Raw genomic sequence first — 19,166 nt, forward strand, 5'->3', positions numbered from 1 at the left:
CTAAGCTTGTGTAAAGGAAAACTCCTCATAGATCTCATAAGAGATTTATACAAACAACAATATGAGCAACATTAAAATGTGGCTAGGGTTTGCCTTATATACCTAGGGCAAAAATACAAAACCCTAAACGTTTTAAATAAACTAGGGCTGAGTTGGAATTTTGCAGAAAATGCATTATGCCCGAATTTCGATTGATTGAGCCTAAGCTTCAATCGATCGAACTAGGCCGAAATGCTATAATAAATCTGCATCAACTTAAATCCAACTTTACATAAATGAACCATCTTTGAGCAAGTCTAAACACGACTAAACATCTTGTTTTGATCATGGTTTGCCAACAATACACATTAGAGTTCTAAATACATAAGATCCTAAGTCTTTAGAATCTAACAAACTCCCCATTTGGCAATCCGTGACAAAACACAACTAAAAACTCAAAGTTTACAAAGAAAAGCCCTTTACAAAAAATATGATCATAAAAACAAATTCAATCCTAACTACTGTCCATCAGTTGCAAATGTAGACAGCAGCTCAGTTGAATCAACCTGTATATTTCTTGAAACACTAAACAAAATGCATAACTGCATGTGTGGAAAATACAAGTAAAACAAAATAAATTCTTGATTTCAACCAACACACCATAAAGATATATATCAATGAATAACTCATAAATATAAATCAATAAGCAATTGAAACAAGAAACATATAAAATAATAAAAGTATCTCCCCCTAACATGAATAGCCTAACAAAAATATGACAAGAGCTAAAAAGGTAAATACAATGTGAAGCACCTAGATACAATCTAAACTCCACAAGCTCCAACCAATAAAAAAGCTCTCCCCCTGAAAACAAAAACTCTACAGGTGCTCAAATATGTACTCCCTCTTTTTGTGACGGAATGCCAAAGGGCAATCAAAATCCATCATCAAAAGGAGGTGGCGGTGAGGATCGTTGAAACTGGGCCAACTCTACGCGCAAAGCACGGATCTCATCAAGCACGTCCACCAAAATCTATCCATGAGCCGCCTGAATGGTCAAGACATGATCCAACATATGTCGAATGTCTGAATCATCAAAAGTATTCGGTGGAGGAACATTAGCATCAGCAGCAACAGCACCAGATGCCTCAGCCATATCAGCACCTGTAGAAGAGGGAGGAGGGGGAACAACACTAGGTGACGCACCACTAGGATGCGTAGGACCAACTCTCAAGTGAACAACCCTCTGCCTAAGGAAGGTGGCAACTATGGGAGCTATGACATGAACGAGCTTACCGGCAGGGAAATCAACTAGACCTAGAAACATCAAAATCCTATGAATGAAAATAGGATGGATAAGAGCATGTGCTACGATAAAACTCCTATGAACTTTGTTCAAAGAACAAAGAAACAGATGTGGAAAGCTGATAGACGCACCAGAAATAAAAGCGTACAAGAACACACATCACTCAAGAGGGATGGTGTGGAGATGAGAAATAGGCCACAAAGAATGACACGCTATCCTAAAGAAAAGATAGGCAATCTTAGTAAGCTCAGCAGACGTGATCCGAGGATCAAAACTCCATTGGATAGAAGACCCAGTGATATATGACATAACGTCATCTAAGGGTGGAGACTCCTCATAGGGATAGACAGGCTCCCTAACGACTGGAACCCCAAGAGCATCAACCCCTATCTGAGGAGTAATGGTGAACTCAACACCTCGTATCCAACTCCGAACAAGGGTGTTAAAATCATAGACATGGCAAGAGAGGTTCGAGAAGAACTCTCTAATCAGGGTGGTCGGGGGTGGATGATCTACCTCTAACAAGGACAGCTAACCTCTACACTCAAGGTTTGCCCTAATGGCAGGATCTACCTCATCTAACACAACAGAATGCTCAGCCCAAATCTTACGCTTTAGACCTCTCTGCTTTTGTCATTCCTAAATAACCTACTCCTAGAGGGAGACTCAGAGGAAGTGGACGGGGTCCTATAGGCTCTAGTCTTCCTAGGCATGGTGTTAGGATAAGGACCAAGACACAAAGAAAAAAAAACAAAAAAACAAAAAAACCCAGGGCAGATTGCAAGTTAGCACAAAAAAATATAGAACAAAAATCTATATGATGCATGAACAGTTTAAATGTCATGATGCATGCTCTAATGCAGTGCAATTAAGTTCAAATTTAAATCAAGTTCAAAAAATTGGCTTAAGCATAGAGTTTCTAACAAAAACCTCAAAAATTGAAAAACCACTTGTTCATTTTGTAAAAACTTTGACCAATTTATCTTTACACAAGTTAGATTACATAAAAAAAAGATCACAAGTTAGATTACATAAAATAATGATCAATTACAAGCTCTAGAATTTTCAATTTCTCACAAAACACCAAATTGATCAAATTAATCATCATAGATCATGATTATAACATTATAGGAACAAAACCCAATGTTCAATTTCAGAAAAAAGAAACTTGAATGAACAAAAATCCTAGTTTGAAAAGTTCCAAAAATACCCATGAAATTCATGTAAAAATGCATGAAAGCTTGAACTAAAATGCAAAAGGAAGGGAAAAATAGACTTACCGGCTTAGAGAGAGGAAAACCTTGCAAAAAATCTGGAGGAAAACAACAAAAAATTGGTAGGTGAGCTTTGCCCAATTCGGAGATAGAGAAAAGTTTGAAAAGAACTTTTGAAAAGTAACCCTGAACAAGTCAAATCTACTTTTAAAAAAAACCTGATTCACGACTTTCAATTGATCAAAAATTAGTTTTGATTGATCGAAACAAACAGAGGCTTCTTTAAAAAATTTAAAACAATTTCGATTAATCGAAAAACAGATTGGATCAATCGAAGTAGACAGAGGCTTCCTTAAGACTTTTAAAACAATTTCGATTGATCGAAAAACAGATTGGATCAATCGAAGTAGACAAAGGCTCACAAAATTTTGAGAAAAAACACAGTTTTTGAAAATAACAAAGACACATTTTAGAAACACCTCAAAGCATTGAAATTGATGAACAAAATGCATGAGTATGTGATGTAATGTTTTTTAAAAACAAAGTTTTAAGCCCAGTTTTCCCAAAATTAAGATTTTCAAGCATTTTCCATAAGATTTTCAAGCATCAAAATTGTTTTGCATAAAAAACTCAAAGTATTTGCAAACTTGGTTGGTCAAACCAAAGACATACACAGTAACATGTACAATGTTTAGCAAAGAGTAACTTGTGTAGTATGTGTAACTAGCAAAAACTTGAGATACATGTGAGGTGATATGAGTATAACAATTAAAAATAAAGTCTACAAAATTCATCACATAGAATTTGAAAGAGACTATTACCAAAAGAGTTACGTCATATATCTCCCACGTCTCCTAGATCATAAGCTTGCAATCATGTAAGTTTCTTGATTTTGCCTCATATTATACATACAAATTTTAATTATTCAGAAACTTATTAAAATAGCCAAGATAATGTACACACCAATTTTAGCAATTATTTAATCTAACTTTAAGTCCAATAATGTACACACCAATTTTAGCATGTAAACCGAGGCTACACCTTATGATTTTTTTGTGCATGTGCTACACTTTCTCGAGTACTAAAGGCGAAAATGGGTAATTACCCATAAAAAAAAAAACTATTTAGTTAGTAGGATCCGTTTACAAACTATATATATTTTTAGCAACTCAAGTCTCAAAGACTCGATTTTGGGCCCCTAAATCGAGCGTTTAAGGCTCGATTTTCATGGGTTGTTCCTGTCTGATGTGGCACTTTTTTCACGTGGCGTCTACATGAAAATTGAGTTTCTAAGACTCGATTTACATTCAAAACAAAAACAAAAAAAAAAAAACCACAAGGGCAGCAGGAAAACCACAACAACGCGTTCATCAGAGTAGAAAGGAAAAAAAAAAAAAAAAAAAAAAAAAAAACCAGAGAAGAATGTGTTCATCAGAGAGAAGAAAAAAGAAAAAAAAAAAACCCAATCGCACGCGAAGAGAAGAAAGAAAAAAAAAAAAAAAAAAACCAGATCTGAGAAAAAAAAAAAAAAAAAACCAGATCGCGCGACCTGGGTCGCGCGGCAACCTAGTCGCGCACGGCCTGGGTCACCGGCCTGGATCTGTCGCGCGCAGCCTGTGTCGCCATTCCTTCTTCTTCTTCTTCTCCTCTTTCTTTTTTTTTTTTTCTTTCTTTCTGCCTTTTTTTCCGCTGTTTCTGCATTTTGGGTTGCATTTTGGGTCATTAATATTTTATTTTTGGGTTGGAAATCGAGTCTTTAAGACTCGATTTCCATCTAGATGCCATCTGGACAAACTGCCACATCAGACATGAACAACCCATGAAAATCGAGCCTTAGAGGGTCGATTTAGGGGCCCAAAATCGAGTCTTTGAGACTCGAGTTGCTAAAAATATATATAGTTTGTAAACGGATCCTACTAACTAAATAGTTTGTTTTTTATGGGTAATTACCCATTTTCGCCAGTACTAAATCTTACGATATGTACTAAGGTGTTCATGATTGATTAGTGAACAGTGGTGAAATGGTTATGTATGCCTTTCTCTAAAGGTTTAAGTCCGACAGTCAAAGACAAGTGACTTCAAGATCAAGACAAAGTGATCAAAACCATAAACATCTTTCCCACACAACATGCACTACAAAGCTTTAACTAGTAAAGTGCAATAAGTAAGCTCATCAAAGCTAAACAAGGTACAAAAGACATGTTATATCAAAATAAATTGACCAACCTTGTTTTTCAAAAACCAAGAAAATAGTGCAAAACACAATTTGCTTCCTTTTCCTTCCTTTTTTTTTTTAATATTTATTTTGAGGAAAAAAAAAAAAACAAACAAAAACAAAAACAACTTAGAATGAAATGCATGAATGTTATGCAATGTAAATCCTAGAAACAAAATAAACAATAGAACAAAGGTCACAAAGAATAGTAATGAAGCACAAAGACCATGTTAGAAAGACTCAATTAGATTGAGTCTTTTGCATCCAAAACTTTTTAGATGCACCACAAGCATTGGAGTTCTTATTCATATGGGAATGATTTCCAACTCCAGGATTGGAATAAAGGTTTAGAGCTTTTACCAATTCACCAATGAGTACCATAGGATCTTGTGCTTAAGGCACAAGTACTTTTGGTTTGTTTGCTTTCTTAGCAACTTGAAGCTTGTAACAGTTTGGACGAATGTGTCCAGACTTTGCACAAAAATGACAAACCCATGCTGGCTTATCATGTAACTTGTCCTTAGAAAGGGTAGGCTGTTTAGGTTTAGACTCTTTTAGTTCAACCCTAATCTTCCTAGGAGGTGTAACTTCTAAGGGTTTGATAACCTCACTCACAATCTCACTCACAGGGGGTTCAGAAGAAGCTGAAGGAACAAAGATAGTGGAATTGGGTGTAGACACATTAATGCTTTCTACAAAACCTAACCTAATTTTGTCAGAAGGAGACTTTTGAACACTAAGCATATGGTCAAGTTTGGAACTAGCAGACCTATTAGATTGTTCTCTAGCAACGGAAAGCTCATATTCCAAATTCTTAACTTTATCAAGCAAAAGCATGTTCTCAGTGTTCACATTATTCAAAAGTTCAGAAGCATTAAACAATTTAACAAACAAATTTTTCTTATCAAGCTCAAAAGAAGAAATTTTCTTCAAGCCTAATTCAACATTCATAGTATCCTTTGCAACAACTTTGCAAAATTTATTGTAGGCTTCTTGAAGATCTACGTCCTCAGAGAGTTCCCCATTAGAAGGGTTCTCTTTAGCAGATACGCTTTCATTGACTACAGCAGTAGTAGTGAAGGCAATGAAGTTTCCATCCTCGTCACAACCAGACTCATCATCAGAAATATCACCATCACTAAGGGTTACAACCATAGGCTTACCCTTAGACTTCAAGTAAGTAGGACATTCAGATTTCATGTGACCACACCCTTGACATCCAAAACACTGAGGACCCATAGAATTATTAGAAGATTGACCTGCTTTTTCTCTAGGTTTATCAGTGTTGTTGACCTTAGTGGGATCATTCTTTTGAAATTTTCTAAGTTCAGCAGTGTTCTTATCTCTAGCCCTTCTGTTGTTGTTTCTAAGGAAGTTCCTAAAGTTCTTGACAAGGTAAGCAATCTCTGTAGTAGAGTGCTCATCATCAAATTCACCAACATCAACATCATCAACTGACTTAAGAGCCATTGATTTGGATTTGCTATTCTTAGGTAGGTCCAACTCATAGGATTGAAGAGATCCTACAAGTTCATCAATATGGATGGAGTTCACATCCTTGCTTTCAGATGGCAGTCACCTTGGGTCTAAAATCTTCAGTCAAAGATCTAAAATCTTCCTAATAATTTTAGGTTGATCATAGATTTCACCAAAGTTATTTGTAGAATTAACAATATCATTAAGTTTAGCATAAAATTCATCAAAAGATTCATCATCAGACATCCTAATGCTTTCAAATTTAGAAGTTAACTGCTGCAATTTGTTGATTTTGACAGCCTTTGTGCCTTCATGCACAGTTTGGAGGATATTCCAAGCAGTATGGCAACCTCAACATTAGAGATTCTCTTAAATTCCTTCATAGAAATAGCATTAAAGATAGCATTTATAGTTTTGCTATTGAACGCGGCTGCTTCTTTTTGAGAAGTTTGTCATTCACTAACAGGAGTAGTGGGCTTTTCCCATCTGTATTCGAAGGAGTTCTAGACTCTCTCATCAATTAATTTCAGGAATGCTTTCGTCCTTACTTTCCAATAAGTATAGTTATTCCCATCAAAGTGAGGAAGAATAACAAGAGAATGTCCGTGTTCCACGACAATAGGGGTCAAAGATCAGCTCAGTGATCAAAAGATCAACAACAAAAAAGCAACCTACTCTAATACCACTTGATAGTTTTTAGACCCCTTAAAAATACAATTGGATTAACCTAGGTAATTAGCCAAGTTGTTACTTAGTCCAAATTCTAAATCTAGGTTATCATAATCAAACAATCATATCATGCAAAGCAGCGGAAAGATAAATAATACAATGATATGATCACCTAGAAAACCAAACCGGTAAAAACCTGGGGAGGATTTAACTTAACTATCCTCAAGGTAAACCTGAATCCACTATGAAAGAATCGAAGTTGTTCAACAGGACTTAGACCACTAACATCCTTTTGCTGCCCACCAGTAGAAACTTACTGATACGACTACGTGCAAGCTCTGAAACCACGGACTCCTTCTTTCTTGGATTCTCCAGCAAGTACAAGCACACCCACTTGTGTTTCTTTAAGTTCTTATGGCAGAAACTGAATGATCATCAAGTTCTTGAACGAATCTCCTTCTTGATAATCCTAAGTTTGTGTAAAGGAAAGCTCCTTACAGATCTCACAAGAGATTTACACAAACAGCAATATGAGCAACATTAAAACGTGGCTAGGGTTTGCCTTATATACCTAAGGCAAAAATACAAAACCCTAAACATTTTAAATAAAATAGGGCTGAGTTGGAATTCTGCAAAAAACGCATTCTGCCCGAATTTTGATTGATCGAGCCTAAGCTTCGATCAATCGAACCAGGCCGAAATGCTATAATAAGTCTGCATCAACTTAAATCCAACTTTACATAAATGAACCAACTTTGAGCAAGTCTAAACATGACTAAACATCTGTTTTGATCATGGTTTGCCAACAATACACATTAGAGTTCTAAATACATAAGATCCTAAGTCTTTAGAGCCTAACAGATCAGAAGTTGAGATGTGGTTTTTCATGAGAATGAAAACTTAGCAAACTTTGAGAAAATTGAGAAGCCTAAAGCTACAGTTGAAGGTGTTCCTGATTTTACACCTACCTCTTCTTCCTCAGATAATGCCACAAATAGGAAAGAGGTACAAGATGAGAATTATGATGATGAACCAACTGAATTTGATGCTGACGAGCCAACAAGTGTTGATGGTGACGATGTGATAGATATAGATGGTGTTGAGCAGGCAGAGCAGCCTTTTCCATTAGAGATGGTAGAACCTCAGGTGAAAAGGTCTACTAGAGAGTGTCGTCCATCGACTAGATATCCCACTTCTGGGTATACTATGATTACTGAATAGGGAGATCCAGAAAGTTTTCAGGAAGTGTAATCTCATAAGGATAAGTAGAGCTGGCTGAAGGCTATGCATGAAGAGATGAATTCTTTAAACAAGAATAAGACTTATGACTTGGTGGAACTTCCTAAAGGCAAGAAGGTATTGAAAAACAAATGGGTGTTCAAGCTAAAGAAAAATGGTGACAAGTTAGTGAAGTATAAAGCTCGATTGGTGGTTAAGGGTTTCAATCAGAAACAAGGGATTGACTTTGATGAGATATTCTCTCCAGTAGTCAAGATGAGTTCCATTCGAGTAGTTCTAGGATTAGTAAATAACTTGGATCTTGAGCTTGAGCAACTTGATGTGAAGACAGCTTTTCTTCATGTTGATTTGAAAGAAGAAATCTACATGAATTAGCCAGAGAGATTCAAAGTGAAAGGGAAAGAGCACATGGTTTGCAAGTTAAAGAAGAGTTTGTGTGGCTTGAAGCAAGCTCCAAGATAGTGGTACAAGAAGTTTGACTCATTGATGGTGGGCACGAGTACACAAGGACAAATGCAGATCATTGTGTGTATGTTAGAAAATTTCCCAATGGTAAATTTGTTATTCTTTTGCTATATGTAGATGATATGTTGATAGTAGGACAAGATACAGGTGTGATTGGAAATTTGAAGAAGGACTTGATCAAGTCATTTGATATAAAATACTTGGGTCCAGCAAGACAAATTTTGGGTATGTAGATTCTACGTGATAGGAAAGCTAAGAACCTATGGTTAACACAAGAGAAATATATTGAGCGGGTTCTTGAAAGGTTCTATATGAAGCATGCCAAGCTAGTCAACACACCTCTTGGTTCTCATTTCAAGTTAAGAAAGAGATCTTATTCTTCATCAAAGAAAGAGAAAGGAGACATAGCATCAACTATTTATTCCTCAGTAGTTGGGAGTTTGATGTATAATATGGTTTTCACACGACTAGATATTGCTCATGAAGTTGGTGTTTTCAGCAAATTCACGGTAAATCCTGGCAAAGATCACGGGGAAGCAGTGAAGTGGATCTTCAGGTATTTGAGAGGTAGCTCTAAATTGTGCTTGACTTTTTGGTGATTCTAAACCAGTTTTGGAGGGTTATGTAGATGCAAATTGGGCAGGTGACCTTGATGGTAGGAAATCTACATTAGGGTATTTATTTACTTTTACAGGGGGAGTTGTATCATGACAGTCAAGATTGCAGAAGTGCGTTGCCTTATCTACAATTGAAGTTGATTATATTCCAGCTAATGAAGCAAGTAAAGAGATGCTTTGGTTGAAACGGTTTCTCCAAGAATTGAGTTTGAAGCAAGATGGGCATATAGTTAATTGTGATAGTCAGAGTGCTAGTAATTAAGGTGAGATAAGAATTCTATGTACCATGCACGCTTGAAGTACATTGAACTGAGATACCATTGGTTAAGACTACTTGTTGAGCAACAGTCATTTGAATTAGAGAAGATTCACATAGGTTAAAATCCAGCTGACATGTTGACCAAGGTTGTGTCTAGAGAGAAGCTAAAGCTTTGTGTCGGGTTAGCCGGCATGAATTCTAACTGAAGACTTGTGTTGAAGATCTCCTCCATACTGTGCTGGAGGAGATCTTCAACACAAGTCTTCAAAGCTAGCTTTCTCATTTATTGAGAAATGATCAAAGCTTGGGAGAGGTCTGACTTCTCTTAATGAGAAGTGATGCAAGGTGTGTGAGACACGCTAAGGAAAATAAAAGAAGAAGAAAAAAAGAAACTAAGGCCATTCGGTCTTTTGGAGAGTTGAAGCAAGAAAGCCATTTTTTTTTGGGTCATTTCTGTGAGTTCTAGAGAGAGCAAGACACAAAGAAAGAGATAGCTTCACCTTGAGAGGTGCAATCCAAAGAGATAAAGAGAAACATAGTGAGAGTGTGAGAGAGTGAAAAAGAAAAAGGTGACATTTTTCTTTGCTCAAGTTACACATAAGAAAGATAAATTGGTAGAGTTCTCATGGTGTTTTTGAGTACTACAACCATGGAGAATTGGAGTATTCAAAGGAAGATTTTCCTACTGGTTTTGTGGTGAGATTGTATTTACTCATTGAGATTTATTTGTTGTATATCCAATTTGTTGTGGACTCAAGCTTAGCACAAACTTGAGAGTTGTAATCTCTATTTCATAGTGGATATTTTTCAGAACTGCCCCATGGTTTTTCCCTCTACATCGGAGGGTTTTCCATATAAGATTTGGTGTTCTTATGTGGTTGTATTTTTGTGGTGTTTGCTGGAATTTTTTTTGTTTCCATAATATTGCTATTACTTGGTAGTTATATATTTTAATTCACACATAGACATTGAGTGAATTAGGATTTTTCCCCAACAATTTTAACATCATGAATTTCCAATTAATTCATAAATCCTTTTAAAAATCTAATTTAGAAAATATCGTCCATGGGTTATGCTTTAGTATATTTCATTTTATTTAAACAAAATATAATATCTTGATGACGCACGTGTACCACCTTGGCCATACGTGTGAAGCGTGTATGTTCTAGTGCCGTATTTGTATAGATCACTTTATTATATTATATATTTGTTAGTGTTTGTATTATTTCACATATGTACCCACCAAAAACTTTCTAACCTTTCTATTTGGGTCAAGCTTATTGAAATTGATGTACAATATCACAAGCCTTCCTAGAGCAGCAAGATACTTGAAATCACATTGCAAAATCAAGGAGTATTAGCCAGGATGGAGATATTCTTTGATCTTGGGGGGCAATTGCCTCTGTTTATATATATATATATATATATATATATATATATTATAAATTAGTATATACATAGGTACTAATTTAAAAAAAAAAATTATAAAATTATATTTCCCCCTTAACAATATAATTGATTATTTTAAGAGTAATGTTATTGAAGAGGATAAAATATGAGCCTGACGGGCCTATGTTAATGGGCCTGATGGATGGGAACTGTCGGGCCAGTGTAAAGATGATCCAACACTCTTCGAAAGCCCATCGCCAAAGGGCACAGTAAGGGCCCATGATCTAAGATCTCTATCGCTCATTGCCTAGAAACGCCCTAGAATTCCAATATGGAAATCCGAGCACAAGGGTGATTCTAGAAGACACGCACACTGAAAATAGATCTCCCCTATAAGGAAAACCTTGCTCGCCACACTCAGAGAGACTTGAAGTAGAGTCCCATATGGAATAGACTTGGACATCAAGAAGGAAAAACCGATTCTCTACTACTATAAAAGCCCTAATACCCTCGCAAATCAAGGTACGCATAATTTACCCTCTCTAGCACTCTAGAGTTGTGAGAAGAATTCTGACTTGACCTTCGGAGAGTGTTTGGCCGGCACCACACCGGTGCTCTCTAAAGTTTTTTTTTTTTTTTTGTTCTTGTTGTGCAGGTTCGCTTCGAGTCGTGAGTGCTGTGTGACCTATTGGTGATATTTTCAGCATCATCAATTATATTTTTCTAGTTATAATTTTTTTACAAACTATTGAGGTAGCAAAAATTCTTATTGGTTTGTATATGGGCTCACAATTTATACCACTTTTTTACTTACTAATAATTACTCCCCACATTACTAATTTGTAAAAAATTTTGTAGCGTTAGAATTTTCCTCCTTTTAAAGAGCATGAAAAATTTTATAGATCTAAAATCTAAAACAGAATATACAAGAGCCCAAAAAATTAGCTCAACAACAAAAATTACCAGTAGTAAAGTTACAAAAAAAAAAAAAAAAAAAAGCCCAATCAACCAATTTTAAACAAAATAATTTTGTCTTACCTAGTGTCGATGTCCATTTTTGACAAAAAGCTCAATGGCAGAAGAAGCCCAATAATAGGGGAAGGTGAGAGAAAAAGGGAAATGGAAGAGGTAAAAGCAAAACAAATGGGTCGTGGAAGCCCAAGAAAAAAGGTAATAAATTCAATGGGCCAACATGGCAAGAATGGTAGCCAGCAGGCCCATGGGCACAATAAGAGGTAAAAGTAAAGTAAATGGGCCGTGAAATCTCAAGAAAAGAGGTAATAAATCCAATGGACTAACATGACAAGAATGACAGTCAACAGACCCATGGGCACAACAAGAGGTATAATTGCAAATTTTTGATGAAATGAGAATTTTTGAAAATTTTAAGGGATAATTGCATGATTTTAAATATAATTATGTCCTCATTTGATTAATGTGACCCTAAAAGTAATTAGATTTTTGAATTATCAAATTATTTACTCATTTAAGAAAAAAATTACATTTAATAATTGTAAATTCTTTCCATTCCTTTAATGAACTCTCAAAAAAAAAAAAAAATGTAACTGTCACACGTATGCATGTTTATTTCTATTCCTTGATTCCGACTAGTGAAAATGAAAATTATTAATTGAATAAATTATTCTTATCAAGGACTAATTTAAATCAATCAACATTTATCATGTACCGGCAAGTCTATTTTAAGTATACATCAATGACTTAAAAAATGTGTAACTCTTACACTATGGTATAATTTGAACCTATATATATGTGTGTGTGTGTGTGTGTGTGTGTGTGTGTGTGTAATTCTCATTATTTTTAATTGTACCATGCATATGCATGGGTTATATACTATTAACCATAGTTGTCAGTATCGTATGATACGCGATATGTATCATATCGTTTGAAAAAAGTGCTGTATCGTTGATACGTATCGTAGGTGCATATGAATCGGACGATACAGTTGTATGTATCATACGTATCAGTTGTATCAGACGATACATAAACAATTGACTTAAATAGGCTTTTTCAACCAAAATTTTAGCCCAAGTTTAGCCCAAAACGTTTTTCCATTTTTTTTAAAAGCAAGTTGGGCTATTTTGGTGGTTTGGCTCAATACAAAAGCCTTCTTATTTTTTTTTTTTTAGCCCTAAAAAAATTGAACCACAATTAAATTGATTTACCCACACCACATAGCCGCAACAGTCACCCACACGTTTTTTATCTGATATTTTCCTTTGTATCTCAATTCTCAAGCTCTCAACTTTCCCAAAACCCCTTTGGCTTCCTCTCTATTTGTTTTCATCTTTTTACCTTTTAGATCATCAAGTTTCAGGAGATCTCTCATCAAGGGACCACAAGCTCCAAAGGACCACAATCTTGTCTTTTTCTTCTATTCCTTTTCCTAACCCAAAAGTCCCACACTCTCACATGCTACTAGAGCAAGACAACAACAACAAGAAGTGCTGCCTCACGTTGGGTCCACTGTGTGTGTAAGGTTAGTTTTTCTTTTTTCTTAATAAAATTTTTTGATTAATTCTTTATACTAAAAAATTATTGTAATTATTTATTGTTATTGACCTATTATATTAGTTAATTTAGTTTAATATAACCGAGTGGTTTATTAAAAATTAGTTTAGTATAACTGAATATGTATCAATGTATGTATATGAGTGTTTATATATAAATATTATATATATGTGTGTGTGTGTGTGTATTTTGTAATGTTAATATTAATACTGTGAATTTGTGATAGTGTAACTATGATGCTTAATTTGTGTACATAAAAGTTGTTGATTGACTGTAAATTCATGTGTTCATATTTGCTTTTAGGTATATATATATATAAAGGGTGATAGGAGGAAAAGAAATAAGGAGAAAGATCCCACTTGGGATCATTGTCTACGTATTAATGATGATAAGACAAGTAGGCTTAAGCTTAAATGAAATTATTGCTCAAACGAATATTGGGGTGGAGTCATAAGAATGAAAAACCATTTGGCACATACACATAAGGATGTTAAACCATGCTTGGAGGTGCTTGAAGATGTTAAAAATTATTTTGCCAAACTTTTGGAAAACATTAAAAAAAAAAAAAAAAAATAGCAACTTGATGATGAGTTTGATGTTGAATGTCTTCAAGAAGATGAATTACAAAAGATTGGTGGTGATAATGCAAAAAAGGGAACCGTGGATGCATACTTAAAAGGGAAATCAAATTCTAAACAAGTGACTTTACCTTCCTTGGTGAAAGATCATACTGCAACTTGTTTGGCTATTTGTAGATTTTTTTATGCTCATGCTATACCTTTTCATTTAGTTAAGAGCCCTTTGTTTAAAAAAATAATGGATTCAGTTGCTAATTATGGCAAGGGATTGAAACTCCCTCCTTATTATGAAACAAGGGTGACTTTCTTGAAAAAAGAGGTAGAAAATATGCATTTCACATTGGATAAGTATGAAAATGAGTGGAAAAAAACAGATTGCACTTTAATGTCAGATGGATGAATGGATAATAGAGAGAGGTCTATCACAAACTTCCTTGTCAATAGTCCAAAGGGAACAATTTTTCTTAAATCTATTGACACCTCTGATATTTCCAAGAATGATGAAAATTTATTTCAATTGCTTGATTCTTTGGTGCAAGAAATTGGAGAGGAGAATGTGGTACAAGTAATGACAGATAGTGCTTCAGCTTATGTTTCAGCTGGTGAAAAATTAATGGAAAAAAGACGTAAGATCTTTTGGAATCCTTTTGTTGCCCACTGTATTGATTTGATGCTTCTTGATATTGGTGATTTGCCTATGCATGCAAATACTATAAAAAAAAAAAACAAAGAAGATCACTGTTTTTATTTACCGTCATATTTGGGTGCTTGATTTGATGAGAAAATATACAAAAGGGAGAGAATTGGCAAGACAAGGTGTCACAAGATTTGTCACTGCCTACTTAACTTTGAAGAGTATATATCAACAAAAAATTGGATTAAGGTCTATGTTTGCATCTGAGGAATGGGCTAAGAGTCCCTATGCAAAGAAAAGTGATGGCATTAATGTCCAATTAATTGTCTTAAGTGATCCAAAGTTTTGGCCTGCTATTAAATTTTGCTTGAAATGTGTGATCCCTTTAGTAAAAGTTTTAAGGCTTGTAGATGGTGATGTAAAACCAGCAATGGGCTACATATATGAAGCTATGGATAGAGCAAAAGAGCAAATCCGGAAATTTTAATGATGTGCAAAGGAGATATAGACCTATATTAAGAATTACTAAAACTAGATGGGAGCTTTAACTTCATATGCCTTTACATGCAGAAGCTTATTTTCTCAATCCTAAGTAAGTTCATTATTTGAATTGTTATATATTTTAATCTTTATCTTTATATTTTCTATGCATATTTATTTATAAGATATAAAACTGTGATAGGTTTCATTATGATCCCAACTTTGTTGCAAATAAAGAAGTGAGAGTTGGACTTTATGAAGTGATTGAAAGGATATGTCCTACAACTTTGGAGAGGTGTAAGATTGATCTACAATTGGAGAAATTTGATAAAGCTGAGGGTTTGTTTGGAAAAGAAATGGCTATACTTACAAGAACAAAGAAGCAGCCAGGTATGTGCTATTGTTATTATCATTATTATTGATTATCATCATCATCTTAATGTAGCTTTTTATTTGTTGTTATCATAATTATATTGTAGCCCTTTACAATTTTTTTTGTTGGTAATATAGCATTATGGTGGGAAAGTTATGGAGTACATTGCAAAGAGCTTCAAAACTTAGCTATACGTGTCTTAAGTCTAACTTGTAGTGCAACGGGATGTGAAAGACATTGGAGTACTTTTGATCATGTACACACTAAAAAAAGAAATTGTCTTGAGCAACAAAGAGTGAATGCTTTGGTGTTTGTAAACTATAATATTAATTTGGAGTTGAGACAAATAAAGAGAGAAGAGAATGGTGACTCATATGATCCAATTTGTCTATCGAATATGGAATCTGATGATGAATGGATTATCAAAAAGGAAGAACCTTGCTTGCCAGAAGATACTTCATGGATGGACATTCATGAATGCTTTGAAGTTAATGAAGAAGGATGTAGTAGAAAAAGAAAGAGAGGTATAAATTTATATTAAATTGAAATTTTCTTTTCTATATTATGAATAAAATGCTAATTTTGACGATATATATTTTTTGTTATTATTTTTATGGGTCCAAGAAATTTGAATGCCAAAAAGAAAAGTAAAGAAAAAGTTATTGAAGTTGAAGAACCAGAAGAGATAGTGGACGTTGGAGATGATGAAGAAGATGTACAAGAAGATGCCAATTATGAAATGATTTTGCAAGATGATGAAGATGATAACTTCATTGACTTGGACTATGGAGATGATTTTGATGATTTTGATTAGGCAGTGATGAATATGATTAGGAAAAAAATGATTTTGACTAATATAATATGTAGTGACTTTGAACTCTAATGAATTTGGATATGGATATTTTTATCTTTTGGATATGGATGTTAAAAATATATTTCCATTTGGTTTATTTGGTTAGCTTAGTCAAATACTATAACATAAGTGATAATTAAAGTAGTCATTATTTGCATATGTTTCAATTTTATAATAAATATATGTATATGTATAATGTTTTATAAATTTTATATAGTGTTTGTATATCTTACGATACATGATACGATACAATACACGATACATAAAAATGAAAAAATGATTCACGATACGATTCACGATTTGAGAACTATGCTATTAACACTTAAAACATACATCACATACAAACTCTTACTATTATATCTAATCCAAACACATTGCATCAAATTAGAAAGCACAACCACACTCACTTATTGCAAGAAAACTTCAATATCAAGCTAAACAAATTAATAAGATGATGTGGCTTTGGGATGACCCTTGACCTTATTATTTGGGGAAAGTCACGTAAAAAGGGTAATACTTAAGTAGTCCCGTAGCAGTGTTTTGAACTCTCAAATAGGGATTGATCCCATGAGAGTGTAGAGCACCACTAGAAACCACGTAATTATCAGCTAGCTAGACACACTTGAAAAGAAAACAGCAAATAAAGTATTACCTTGTCGATAATTAGTTTCAGGTGAATTTCTTGCAGAAGTTATCGCAGGGTCCTGGGGGAGAGTTGACGGCATATTTAGTCTGAAAGTTAGCACAAGTGCCAACAATGCACCAACAAAAGCCATGAACGTCCAGGGGCTGCTGAAATGATCGTGATAGAATAGAGCCAACAAGGTCATAAACTTGTTCTTGTAGTGCTTCTGAATTTGAAATCTGATATTGCCATATATTTCGTTGTTAGGCACCGAGTCGGTGCCTATCTCATTGAAGACTTGAGCCACTTCTTCATCGCTGCCAAGGCAGTTGTAGAGTATTCCTGCTTTCCTTTGCATCTTAACATCGTTGGCTTCATCGATCAGTGAATCAAGAAAAAATATGTAAGAGGTGATCCCGAAATCATTTTTGAAATCTAGACACATCTCATAGGCTATCAAGTTCAAGAACTTTGGTCTCGTTGAGTCATCCACAGTTATTGGAGGAAGCCAAAGGTATCCCAAACAACAGAGTTCGGTAAAAGATATGTACCTCAAGCAACTATCTTCCTTTTTACTACGTTCCACATGAATACCTGCTGCTCGAAGCTCCTGACCATTGCGATAGGATTGCCTAGTTTGTTGCTTTGGCATGATTTGTTGATGCTTACCCAAGAGTTGAGTCCTCAGAAGATCGAGAAGTTGGATGGGATCTTTATTTCCATGGATCCATTGGTATTGACAAGTGACCGCTTTCTTGAAGCTTAGTTTCTTCTTGTCGCCGCTTTCGTCTTTGCGAGAGACTCCATGATAACAAACTTAGGCAAGCGCAGCCAATATTTGATGACTGGCGGCCTTCTTTTTCTCAGACGGTTGCGACCAATTCCATGATAACGAACTCAGCCATGCGCAGCTGAGAATTAGTGACAGATCTTCTGGTTGTGGTACCATAACGTGTCCTTCAATATAATTTTCAATCGATTTCTTCAACCCGAATTCATTCCCACTCCATCTCATCAATCATTTGAGCAGACAGTAGGGAAGCTGGTTCTCAAGCAAAAACAAATCCTGTTGTATAAAGGCAGTAAATGCTACACTGTCGGGTTTTATATTCAGATCTTCGAACTTTTTCTTATCTGCTCTGGCTGGGTCGGCTGGGTTGGCTGGGCTGGCTGTGTTGACTGCGCAGTATATGTATTGTAGTATTGCGCAGCCGTCCTATAATAACAACCATGCGAGGGCCTATCACCTTTAAAGTCATTGTTCACCTCCTCTTCATAGCAGTCCCTCAGTTCCGTGATCTTCTCCCCAACCTTTTTGTACAAACCGCTTATCTTCTCTGCGCTGCCATTGACGAACTCATTTGTCATCACAAGCTTGAACTTCTCTCCTAGCCTGTACTTCTCACCACCATGATGGATAGGACCGAATGATACCACTCTTGGCTCATAGTACTTTTGGTAATTCTCGCGATCTCGGAGCACGAATATAACCTTTTGTATCTTTGGTCTTGGGCCGGGGTGGCTTCACATTTTCTTTTGCGTGCACTACTGATTTAATCCTTGCCTGATCCAGCTCCAGGTCCTCAGAGATACCGCTGCTTGTTTCACCGACTTCTCTTCTGGCCATAGTGGTTTTGCACGAAACAAGGCAATTGAATATTGTAATTTTGCTTTCCTACCTCGTATTTACTACCCGGAAACTTTATATAGCTTGACAAATTTATGTTGCTCTTTTTTGAATATATATAGGAAATTTCCTAAAGCAGATATACCTTATGACGGATAAACATATCAATTAAGCTAGGAATAAAACTACAAAATATGTCTAAAACATTTAAAAATAAATTGAAACTTTCTTATTGCTATTGTAGTTTCATTAACATCGTACATTTTGCTAAATAAATCGATAATGTGTGTGTTAAGTTACCTATTAATAATAATATTTTATTTAGTATTTATTATGAAATTGTTATGAAAATTATAAATATAGCATTACTCATATAAGATATAACGTTGGCTAGGGTAAGACATGTGTTGGTCTTGCACTGTGGCACAAGAGGAAGTGTGTGTTATTTGGGATATAATCCCATTCTATGCATTTGCACCATATGTCAGCTAGGGTAAGACTTGTGGGTGGCTTGTTTCATTCATCAATATAATAGATAAATTTTTTAATTACTATTTTTTTACTAAAAATTACTTTTTTATGATATGCTTTTGGAGAATAATTTCTCCTGGCATTGATTTCTATTACCTAAAGTTCTTT

General features: G+C 35.1%; 1 pseudogene; it reads right to left on the minus strand.

Annotated features, from left to right (window-relative positions):
* Positions 1-16,944: 16,944 nt before the first annotated feature.
* On the minus strand, positions 16,945-18,527 carry LOC115951482 (annotated as a pseudogene).
* Between the last annotated feature and the right edge of the window lie 639 nt (positions 18,528-19,166).

The sequence above is a fragment of the Quercus lobata genome, chromosome 7 (assembly GCF_001633185.2).
Source record: "Quercus lobata isolate SW786 chromosome 7, ValleyOak3.0 Primary Assembly, whole genome shotgun sequence".
Lineage (NCBI taxonomy): Eukaryota > Viridiplantae > Streptophyta > Magnoliopsida > Fagales > Fagaceae > Quercus > Quercus lobata.